We start from the raw sequence: 12,530 nt of genomic DNA on the forward strand, positions 1-12,530 counted from the left end.
TGGTAGGAGTAACTGCTGCACAGTCTTTGTGGAGATAAAGTCCCATCTTCACAGGGAAAATGTTAGAAGCTATTATTAAAGAAGCGATAGCAGGGCACTTGGATAAGCTCAAGGTAATCAGGCAGTGTCAACATAGTTTTGTGAAAGGGAAATCATGTTTAACCAACTTATTGGAGTTCTTTGAGAATAAATGGATGTACTATACTTAGATTTCCAGAAGGCATTTGGTAAAGTGCCACATCAAAGATTATTGTGGAAAATAGGAGTCAGGAGGGCTAAAAGGGGTCATGAAAAGTCACTGGCAACCAGGATTAAGGAAAATCCCAAGGCCTTTTATACATATGTAAAAAGCAAGTGGGTAGCCAGGGAAAGGGTAGACCCACTCAGGGACAGGTGGGAATCTGTGTGTGGAGCCAGAAGAGATGGGAGAGATACTAAATTAATACTTCTCATCAGTATTCACCAAAGAGAAGGGCTTAGCGGTCGATTTGTCTAGGGAAGAGTGTGTAGATAGCCTGGATCATGTTGAGATCAAAAAAGAGGTGTTAGGCGTCTTGAAGAATATTAAGGTGGATAAGTCCCCAGGGCCAGATGGGATCTACCCCAGAGTACTGAGGGAGGCAAGGGAGGAGATTGCTGGGGCCTTGACAGAAATCTTTGTATCCTCACTGGCTACGGGTGAGGTCCCAGAGGACTGGAGAATGGCCAATGTTGTTCCATTGTTTAAGAAGGGTGGCAGGGATAATCCAGGAAATTACAGGCCGGTGAGCCTTACGTCAGTGGTAGGGAAATTATTGGAGAAGATTCTTCGTGACAGGGTTTACTACCATTTGGAAGCAAATAGGCGTATTAGTGAGAGGCAGCATGGTTTTGTGAAGGGGAGGTTGTGTCTCACTAACTTGATCGAGTTTTTTGAGGAAGTGACAAAGATGATCGACGATGGAAGGGCAGTGGATGTTATATATATAGATTTCAGTAAGGCCTTTGACAAGGTTCCTCATGGCAGACTGGTACAGAAGGGATCAGAGGTGAGCTGGCACAATGGATACAGAATTGGCTTGGTCATAGAAGACAGAGGGTAGCAGTGGAAGGGTGCTTTTCTGAATGGAGAGCTGTGGCTAGTGGAGTTCCGCAGGGATCAGTGCTGGGACCTTTGCAGTTTGTAGTATACATAAATGATTTGGAGGAAAATGTAACTGGGCTAATTAGTAAGTTTGCAGACGACACTAAAGTTGGAGGAGTTGCAGATAGTGAAGAGGATTGTCAAAGGATACAATGGGATATAGATCGGTTGGAGACTTGGGCGGAGAAATGACAGATGGAGTTTAATCCGGACAAATGCGAGGTAATGTATTTTGGAAGGTCTAATACAGGCAGGAATTATACAGTAAATCGCAGAACCCTTAAGTGCATCGACCGGCAGAGGGATCTGGGTGTACAGGTCCACAGGTCACTGGAAGTGGCAACGCAGGTGGATAAGGTAGTCAGGAAGGCATATGGCATGCTTGCCTTCATTGGCAGGGGTATTGAGTATAAAAGCTGGGAAGTCATGCTGCAGCTGTATAGAACCTTGGTTAGGCCACACTTGGAATATTGCGTGCAGTTCTGGTCACCACATAACCAGAAGGATATGGAGGCATTGGACAGGGTGCAGAGGAGGTTTACCAGGATGCTGCCTGGTCTGGAGGTTATTAGCCATGAGGAGAGGTTGGAGAAACTCGGATTGTTCTCACTAGAGCGACGGAGATTGAGGGGCGACTTGATCGAAGTTTACAAAATTATGAGTGGCATGGACAGAGTAGATAGTCAGAAGCTTTTTCCCAGGGTGGAAGAGTCAATTACTAGGGGACATAGATTTAAGGTGAGAGGAGAAAACTATAGAGGAGATGTGCGGGGCAAGTTTTTTACGCAGAGGGTAGTGAGTGTCTGGAATTCGCTGCCAGAGGAGGTGGTGGAAGCAGGTACGATAGTGGTGTTTAAGAGGCAGCTTGACAAATACATGAATAGGATGGGAATAGAGGGATACGGACCCCGGAAGTGCAAAATGTTTTAGTTGACGGGCAATATGATCGGCGCAGGCTTGGAGGGCTGAAGGGCCTGTTCCTGTGCTGTACCTTTCTTTGTTCTTTGTTCTAAAATAAAATCTCATGGTATAGGGAGTAACATATTGGCATGGATAGAAGATTGGCTGGCTAACAGGAAGCAGAGAGTAGGCATAAATGGGTCTTTATCAGGTTGGCAAGATGTAATGAGTGGTGTGCCACAGGGATCAGTGCTGGGACCTCAACTGTTTACAATTTATATAAATTACTTGGATGAAGGGATGGATGGAATGGTTGCCAAATCTGCTGATGACACAAAGATAGGTAGGAAAGTAAGTTGTGAAGAGGACATAAGGAGACTACAAAAAGATATAGATAGGTTAAGTGAGTGGGCAAAGATCTGGCAAATGGAGTATAATGTGGGAAAATGTGAAATTGTTCATTTTGGCAGGAAGACTAAAAGAAAAGCATATTATCTAAATGGTGAGAGATTTAAGAGCTCTGAGATGCAGAGGGATCTGGGTGTCTTAAGTGCACTGTTTAAAAATAACGGGTCACCTATTTAAAACAAGAGATGAGGTGAAATTTTTTCACTTAAAGGGTCATGAGTCTTTGGAACTCTCTTCCTGAAAAGGTGGTGAAAGCAGAGTCTTTGAATATTTTTAAGGCAGAAGGTGGATAGATTCTTAGCAAGCAAGGGGGTGATAGGTTATCAGTGGTAGGTGGGATGCAGATTTTAGGTTACTATCAGATCAGCCATGATCTTAGTAAATGGTGGAGCAGGCTCAAGGGGCTGAATGACCTACTCCTGCTCCTTGTTCGTATGACCGTATGCACGAATCGCAAAAGGCTAGTATGCAGGTACAGCAAGTAATTAGGAAAGCTAATAGAATGTTATCATTTATTGCAAGGGGAATTGAATACAAAAGTAGGGAGGTTATGCTTTAGTTAAACAGAGCACTAGTGAGTCCACATTTGGAGTACTGTGTACATATTGGTCACCTTAAGGAAGGATGTAAATGTGTTCAAAGTAGTTCAGGGATGGTTTACCAGACTACTACCTGGAATGGGCATGTTGTCTTATGAGGAAAAGTTGGACAGGCTAGGCTTGTATCCATTGGAGTTTAGAAGAGTAAGAGGCGATTTGATTGAAACATATGAGATCTCGAGGGGTCTTGATAGGATGAATGTGGAGAGGATGTTTCCTCTTGTGGGAGAATCTAGAACTAGGGGTCACTGTTTAAAAATAAGGGATTGCCCATTTAGAACGGAAAAGAGGCAAAATTTTTTCTCTCAGACAGCCGTGAGTCTTTGGAACTCTCTTCCTGAAAAGGAAGTGGAAGCAGAGTCTTTGAATATTTTTAAGGCAGAGGTGGATAGATTCTTGGTAAGCAAGGTAGGCAGGATGCATATTTGAGGTTACTGTTAGATCAGCCATGATCTTATTAAATGGCGGAGCAGGCTGGAGGGGCCGAATGGCCTATTCCTGCTCCTTGTTCGTATGTTCATATGTAGGCAAAGACCATTTCCAACAACAGAGAATCCAATCACCCCGCCTTGACATTCAATAGCATTACCATCACTGAATCCCCCACTATCAACATCCTGGGGGTTATCATTGACAAGAGACTGAACTGGACCAGCCAAATAAATACTGTGGCTACAAGAGCAGGTCAGAGGCTAGGAATTCTGAGGCTAGTAACACACCTGCTGACTCCCCATAGCTTGTCCATCATCTACAAAGCACAAGTCAGGAGTGAGATGGAATACTCTCCACTTGCCTGGATGAGTGCGACACCAACAACACTCAAGAAGCTTGACACCATCCAGGACAAAGCAGCCTGCTTCTTTAGCATCCCATTCACCACCTTCAATATTCACTCCCTCCACTACTGATGCAGTGGCAGCAGTGTGTGCCATCTACAAGATGCACTGTAGCAATGCACCAAGGCACCTTTGACAGCACCTTCCAAACTTGCAACCTCTATCACCTAGAAGGACAAGGGCAGCAGATACTTTGGAACATCACCACCTGCAAGTTTCCCTGCAAGCCACACCCCATCCTGACTTGGAATTATATCATAATTTCTTCAGTGTCACTGGGTAAAAATCCTGGATTTCCCTTCCTAACCACATTGTGAGTACACCTACACCACATGCTCTGCAATGGTTCAAGAAGGCAGCTCACTACCGCCTTCTCAAGGCAATTATGGATGGGCAACAAATGTTGGCCTAGCCAGCGATGCCCACATCCCATGAAAAAATATTTTTAAAAAAGAGTAATTTCTACCCTAAGGGTAGTAGTGATGTACTCCTTTCCTCATCTCCAGCAATATCTTCAGGATGTTCTTCATTCTTCTTTTCACCTACCAGATTCATTCCTTGCTCAGGTATTGAATGCTTCTCCTGTCATCACAGCAGTGGTGAATGATACAGCTGCAAAGTTCTTCGTGGGGAGCTGAAAGTGCCTCATTTTGTCAAGATGGTGCTTTGACCTTTCCCCAGTGTGCAATGCAGATGATGATGAGCAAGAGAATTTCAGTTCGCTGTCTTCCTTTAAGGGGTTGTGATCATTCAAGTCCTGGACGGTTCTCTCTTGAATCAGGTTTTCTGTGATTGTTTTTCACTGCCTTTACATTCAGGTCATCCTAAGTGTCACAGCCCAGGAGACATCTGTCGTGAGAAGTTGCTATCCCACTCCACCAATGTGTCTGCCTTCCAAGGAAATGATAAGGGAACTGATACAACCTACACATCCTCACATCCTCCAAGAGAGCCAAGAACTCTATTGGGGTTTAACGCCTTTGGCAAAAGTGACTTGGGGGCGGTGGTGGGCAGGGAAGTAGGAGATGGATGGAAACTGTAAATAGTACATGAGGTTAACAGTTTGTGAGAAGAGTCAACTTGGGGAAAGGTAGAGTAAAGGGTTAACTCTAATAATAGCTACTGAGCATGTGCATAAGGAGCTATGTCACAGTTATGTCACTCACTGAGAGAAGACGACTGAGAGGCATCTTAGAAAGTAGCTGCAGATATGCCTTGATCTTACTTAACCATTGTAAATGGTTAATACTGAATCCAAATAAATATGTTTTCAACAAAAGACCATTGCCTCCAGCAAGATTTCTTCCACAGTAAGAAACTAACAAATCCCAAGATAAAACCACGATAACAGAGGAGAGTACTGTCAATTGCACAAACATGGCAACCTCGGGACTACCACATTAACCATGAGTTTTATAAACTGCAAGGAATTTTATTCCATCATTTTTCAGCTAATGCATGGAAGTTCATGCAGCTGCGTACCAGATTACCTGTAAGCTATCATGATGCTTTTATACTGTGGCAGTCCAACATTCCAGATCTTTTCATTCCAGGAATCAGGCTTAAGGGCTGGCTTGTAGGAGACAAACGTGGCTGATCAAATCTTTAACAAACCCCACCAATGAGATGCAGGAGTGCTACAACAAGAGCCACATGGCCATCAAGTGTGTTATTCACAATGCTATTAACATTTTGAAGATGCGCTTCAGTTGTCTAGGTAAGCCTGGAGGGGCCCTTAAGTGCTTACCAGTGCGGGTGTCCAGAATCATAGGGCTGGATTTTCTTAGCGCAGGAATGGGCTTGACAATTTTGTGCAATCGCCTGTTGTGAAGGTCTGTCAGTATGTCTCCGTCTTCAGCCTGTTTTGAGGAAAGCTGCTTCTGGTAGTGATGGCTACTCACCCATGGTGGATAACCAATTTGGCCAATTAAAGTGCCTATTGAGGGCATACAAATTCACCCATGGTGAATTACATTTGCTGTAATTTATGCATAGTGCCTCCGTATGCCTTTCAACAAAGATGGATGTAGGGGCAGGCAGCTCAGATCCCTGCATTTACTGATGAGGTTATTTTGGTCAAAGCCTCTGGGTTTCAAAGTTACTGAGGACTCTGGCAAAGGCTGCTCCACCTGCACCTGTGCAGGAACAGACTCAGCCATTAGGAATGAGGCAGCATATCAGGTACTGGTTAAGAAGCTGGAGCAGGGTGAGACAATGGGTGGGAAGTGGAAGCGCTTTGAGTAGAGGTCCCACTTCCATGTCCCCTTTCAACCTTCTCCAGGACCAGCGTCACATCACTCCTACCACTCTGCTCCAGACCAGCTTGGTGAAGATCAGTGACATGTTGTAAAGCCATGGATAAGGGACGTAATATTCTCCGCCCTGACATGCAGAGAGCAGGAGTTGGGGGATTGAGTTAGTGGGGGCGGTGAGATCAGGGGCCTTGGGGGAAGGCCATTGTGGGAGAGCCCTGATCAAAAATTCCTCAGGTAGGCCCCTGGATTACGTTGCGTACCCAGCATATGGCATTTCTGTCCAACAGATTGTGCACAGGATACCAGAAGTGGGTAGAGCACTTCCATCTTTAATTGACACCGCCATGGTTGTGGTGCTGGGAATTGTGAGGAGTAGGAGAGAGATACTCCTTGTTAGCAACTGGAGGAAGAAGCTTGATGATGCCAAGACAAAGACATGGTTAGAGATTGTGGAGAAGGTCAGCAGCAGAAGTGTGGTGCCTATGCTGCTGGATCAGTGCAGAAAGTAGTTTAATGACCAATAGATCAGGAAAGAAAAGTGCAATGGACATTCGCATACATCATGCTGCACGAATCACCCACGCCTTCACTCTGCCTCCTCAAGCCTGCTCCATCACATCACTCCTCACACTCAATTACCTTGCAAGTGCACCCATCCTTTCTATGTATTTCCTCACACCAGCATCTACCCTTCCACATTCCCACTTAGCCTCATCCTTATGCAATGTCATGCCTCTCCCTTATGTTCAGTCTCACCAGATGCACGCCATAGATTGAATGTAATGGCACGTGTTCACCCAATGACAGGAATCTTCTTTCTTTCCTTGCAGGAGAACCCAGCAAGAACATCAGGGGGAGGGAGAACACCAAAGGGGGCCCTCTAGAAAACTTGCAGCTCAAAATTCCTGAGGAAGAGGCAGAGAAAATGAGTTATGGAATCCCTGGATGCCAGAGATGGGAAATTCCCAGATAACTGCTGATAGAATTAAATAAAAGCTACCTATATATTTTATGGCGCTCAGACTTTGTTTCAACAGCGAGTGAAATATGATAATCTTCATAATGATAATTTCCAACATTCTTGCTTACCACAACTAATTTACAACTTTTATTTCCCAGGGGGCCTACACGCATGTAGTAGGAGTCAATGAACATGGCAGGTCACAAATCCTCAGAATAGTAATATCCTTCTGATGGTACACTGTCGCAGGACTCATTCAGACCATTAATTAGCTTAGATACTCACACTTCAATGGGAAAAGTAAGATAAATAGTTGGGTTTGCACTTGGCAACTCAGACTTCACAAGTGAGCAACAGCAGATGGTGAAAACAGGAACAGCAGTAGAGAGTCTGCATCGAATGGCACATCCCTCTCTAAGCTCTGCTCAGCTGAAAACAGATGCTGTACCTGAGGCTATCGGAAACGGAGAGTGAGTCACTGAGCAGCTGCAAACATTGTGCATTGCACTGACAGGCCTTCCAAATTGATTCATTATGATTGCAGAGAGATTTGAGGAATCCACCTCAAGCATGAAGGGGTAATGTGTCAGGGCACTGAGATATTGCTGCCTTCTATGGATAGAGTGGTCAGTACCATGGACCATTATATGCTCCATCAAATGAACCCATGCATGTTTCAAACACCACTGTGCAATCTCTGGATGCCAGTATGTCTGCCACCTTAAATAGGTTGACAGATACCTTAGCTTTGGCCTTGATCTGCACAAAAATGTTTTCCAGCACAGTGAAGTACATGAGGGTAACAATGGTGACAGGGTTAGGAACATAAGAACAGGAGAAGACCATTTAGCTCCTCAAGCCTTTTCTACCATTCAATGTCATCATGGCTGATCTGCAACCTAACTCCATATAACCACCTTTGCCCTATGTTCTAGATAACCTAATAGGGAATCCAAAAGTCTTCTATTGGTATGTAAATAGTAAGAGGAGCGTGGAGCCAATTAGGGACCAGAAAGGGGATCTACACATGAAGGTAGAGAGCATGGCTGAGATGCAAAATGAGTACTTTGCATCTGTCTTTACCAAGGAGGAAGATGTTGCAGGAATCAGTGATTGAGGAGGTAGTTGATGGGCTAAAAATTGATAACGAGGAAGTATTAGAAAGGCTAGCTGCACTTAAAGTTGATAAATCACCAGAACCAGATGCGGCGCATCCAAGAATACTGAGGGAAGTAAGGGTAGATATTGCAGAGGTACTGGCCATAATATTTCAATCTTTCTTAAATACAGACATGGTGTCAAAAGACTGGAGAATTGCAAATGTTACAACCTTGTATAAAAAATGGTGTAAGTTTTAAACACAGCAACTACAGGCCAATTAGTTTAACCTGGGTGCTGGAGAAGCTTTTAGAAATGATAATCAGGGGTAAAATTAACAGTATCTGGGACATATGTAGATTCATTAAGGAAAGCCAACCTTTATTAAAGGTAAATCATGTTAACCGAGTTGATTAAGTTTTTTGCTGAGGTAACAGAGAAGTTTGATCAAGGTAATATGGTTGATGTAATCTATATGGACTTGAAAAAATTGTTTAATAAAGAGCCAACTAATAGGCTTGCCAGCAAAGTCAAAGCCCGTAGAATAAAAGGGACAGTGGCAGCATGGATACAAAGTTTGCTGAGTGACAAGAAACAGAGAATTGTGGTGAATTGTCATCTTTCAGACCAGGGTCAGTACTAGGATCACTGCTTTTCTGGTTATATATATATTAATGACTTAGACTCGGATATAAAGGGCACAATTTCAAAGGTTGCAAGTAACAAAACTTGGAAGCATTGTGAACTACGAGGAGTATAGTGATAGACTTCAAGAGGACATAGACAGTCTGGTGGAATGGGCAGATGAAATTTGAATATAAAGTGATACATTTTGTTAGGAAGAATGGAGAGAAGCAATATAAAATAAACAGTACAATTCTAAAGGGGGTGCATGAATAGAGGGCTGGGTTGATGTACATAAATCATTGAAGTTGGCAGGGCAGGTTGAGAATGTGGTTATAAAGCACGCTTGTCCAACCTTTTCATGTGGGAGCCACAATTCAACATTTTCTCACTCAAGGGGCCAATGATCAAATTTCGGAAAGATAACGATTGGCACAACAATAAACATGAGTTTCAAAAAAATGCTGAGATATGAAAAGAAACAACTTGCTGAGCAAAGAAACAATGAGTAGTAAGTAAAGATGTGTATTATAGTGTAATAGGGTGAGAGTGTGTGTCTCCAGCTTACTCACTCATCCTCACCCACTGCGAGTGGATGAGACTGCATGATGACGTGTGTGGGCGAGGGTGAATGAGAACCTTGATACTGGGAGTGAGCCAGACTTATGGACACACTCTGCCCCGCACACACACACACACAATCCCCTCACACTCTCTCTCCGTCCCCCCCCCCCCCCGTCCCCCCCCCCCCTTCACACTCTGGCTGCCTCTCTGGTCTGTCCTGGCCCCACTCCCCAGCACCTATGCTCCTTGGCCTTGCTCCCTGAGCCCAGCTCCTTGGCCTCCCTAGCCTTTGGTCCCCATCCATCGGCCCCCCGGATGCCCAACCCTCACCTTCCCACTCCTCAGCTGCCCAGCCTCGCTTTCCCGCTCCCCGGACCTCACCTTCCAGCTCCTCGGCTGCCCGTACCATGCCTTCCAGCTCCTCGGCTTTCCCAAGTTCCAAACTCATGACTTTATTAGCAGCAAAGGCAGGAGAGAAGCGGCCTGAGATTGGAGGAGCAGCTCCATGCAGAATCTTCCGTTCAAACTTACCTATTTGACAGGCATTTTGAAAACTGGCTCCGGGAGCCTACGGCCCATGGGCCATACATTGGACAAACCTGTCAAAGACTTATGGGATCCTGGGCTTTTAAAATAAAGGTATATAATACAAAAAGCAAGGAAGTTATGATGAACCTTTGTGAAAACACTACTGCAGCCTCAACTATTACTTTAGAAGTGATGTAAATGCTTTCGAGAGGGTGCAAGAAAGCTTTACAAGAATGTTTCCAGGGAAGAGACTTTGGTTATATGGATAGATTGAGGAATCTGGGGTTGTTCTTTTGAAAGAAGCGAAGGGTGAAAGGAGATTTGATAGCGGTGTTTACAATCCTGAGGGACCTGTAGATAGAGAGAAACTATTCCCATCGGTGGAAGGGTCAAGAACCAGCGGACACAGATTTACAGTGAGTGGTAAAAGAACCAAAGGTGACATGAAGAAAAACATTTTTTCTTTACACGGAGAATGGTTAGGATCTGAATGCACTGCCTGGGAGGGTGCAGAGGCAAATTCAATCATGACTTTCAAAAGGGAATTGAATAAACATCTGAAGAGAAGAAAAAAATTGTAGGACTACAGGGAAAAGAGTCAGGGAGCAGGTGGGGAGGAGGCCTATCTAAATTGATCTTGCAGAAAGCAGGCAAGGACACGATGAGCCGAATAGCCTCCTTCTGTGCTGTAACTATTCTATGGTTCTATCCTTTAGTACCTTTAGCTAACAAAAACTTATCAATGTCATATTTTAAATATACAATTGATCTAGCATCAATTGCCATTTGCGGAAGTTCCAAAATTCTACCACCCTTTCTGTGTAGAAGTGTTTCCTCATTTCAGTCCTGAAAATTCTGGCTCTAACTTTTAGACAATGCCCCAGTTCCCAGACTCTCCCAATAGTAGAAATAGGATAGATGAAGAAAAACTATCTGCTCCCCTTAATATTTTGAAAATTTCAATCATATCACCCCTTAACCTACTAAAATCCATGAAACACAACTCTAGTTTGGGTAATCTGTCTTCATAGTTTAACTCTTGGACTCCAGGTATCATTCTGATAAGCTTATGCTGCACTTCTTCCAGGGCCAATACATCCTTCCCAAGGTCTGGTGCCTGGAACTGCTCACAGTACTCCAGATGTGATCTAACCAGGGCTTTGTACAGCTGAAAGATGACTTCTACCTCCTTGTATTCCAGCCTCTAGGTATGAAGGCTAGACTGCCATTACCCTTTTTGATTTTTTCTGTACCTGTTCATGCCATTGTCATGGTCTATGTTTCATAAGAACATAGGAAATAGGAGTTGGAGTAGGCCATTTGACCCTTCCAGCCTGCTTCGCCATTGAACAAAATCTTTGCTGATCTTCTACCTCAACTTCAGTCCTGCACTGTACTAAATCCTTTAATTTCCTTTGTACTCAAAAGTCTATTGATCTCTGGTTTGAATATACTCAACAACTGAGCATCCACAACTTTCAAAAGATTCTCAACCATTTGAATGAAGAAACTTCTCATCTCAGTTCTAAATGGCTAACCCTTATTCTGAGACTGTGACCCCATGTTGTAGATTCCCCAGATAGGGGAAACATTTTCTCAACATCTACCTTGTCAAGACCCCTAAGAATTTTATATGTTTCAATTAGATCATTTTTCATTCTTCTAAATTCCAGGGAATATAGGCTCAGTCTCCTCAATCACTCCTCATTGGACAATCCTGCCATCCCGGGAGCCAGGCGAGTAAATCTTCCTTATGCTTCTAAAGCAAGTATGTCCTTCCTTAGGTAAGGAGACTAGAACTGCACACAGTACTCCAGGTGTGGTGTCATCAGTGCCCTGCATAATTGCAATAAGACTTCTTTACTATTATACTCCAGTCCCTTTCTATCAGCTAACATACAATTTGCCTTCCTAACTGCTTTCTGTACCTACATGTTAACTTTGTGATTCATGTTTTGTTTTTATACATTCATGCTAGGCCAGCATTTATTGCCCATCCCTAGTTGCCCTTGAGAAGGTGGTGGTGAGCTGCCTTCTTGAACTGCTGCAGTCCATAAGGTATAGATACACCCACAGTGCTGGTAGGAAAGGAGTTCCAGGATTTTGACCCAGTGACAGTGAAGGAACGGCAATAGATTTCCAAGTTAGGATGGTGAGTGATTTGGAGGGGAACTTCTAGGTGGTGGTGTTCCCATCTATCTGCTGCCCTTGTCCTTCTAGATGGTAGTGGTCGTGGGTTTGGGAGGTGTTATCTAAGGAGCCTTGGTGAGTTCCTGCAGTGCATCTTGTAGATTGTACACACTGCTGCCACTGTGCGTGGTGGTTGAGGGAGTGAATGTTTATGGATGTGGTGCCAGGCAAGTAGGCTGCTTTGTCCTGGATGGTGTCAAGCTTCTCAAGAGTTTTGGGAGCTGCACTCATCCAGGCAAGTGGAGAGTATTCTATCACAATCCTTACTTGTGCCTTGTAGATGGTGGACAGGCTTTGGGGAGTCAGGTGAGTTACTCTCTGCAGGATTCCCAACCTCTGACCTGCTTTTGTAGTCACATTATTTATATGGCTAGTCCAGTTCAGTTTCTGATCAGATAACCCCCAAGATGTTGATAGTGGGGAATTCAGCAGTAGTAATGCAAT

The sequence above is a fragment of the Cetorhinus maximus genome, chromosome 15, assembly GCF_964194155.1.
Source record: "Cetorhinus maximus chromosome 15, sCetMax3.hap1.1, whole genome shotgun sequence".
Classification (NCBI taxonomy): Eukaryota; Metazoa; Chordata; class Chondrichthyes; order Lamniformes; family Cetorhinidae; genus Cetorhinus; species Cetorhinus maximus.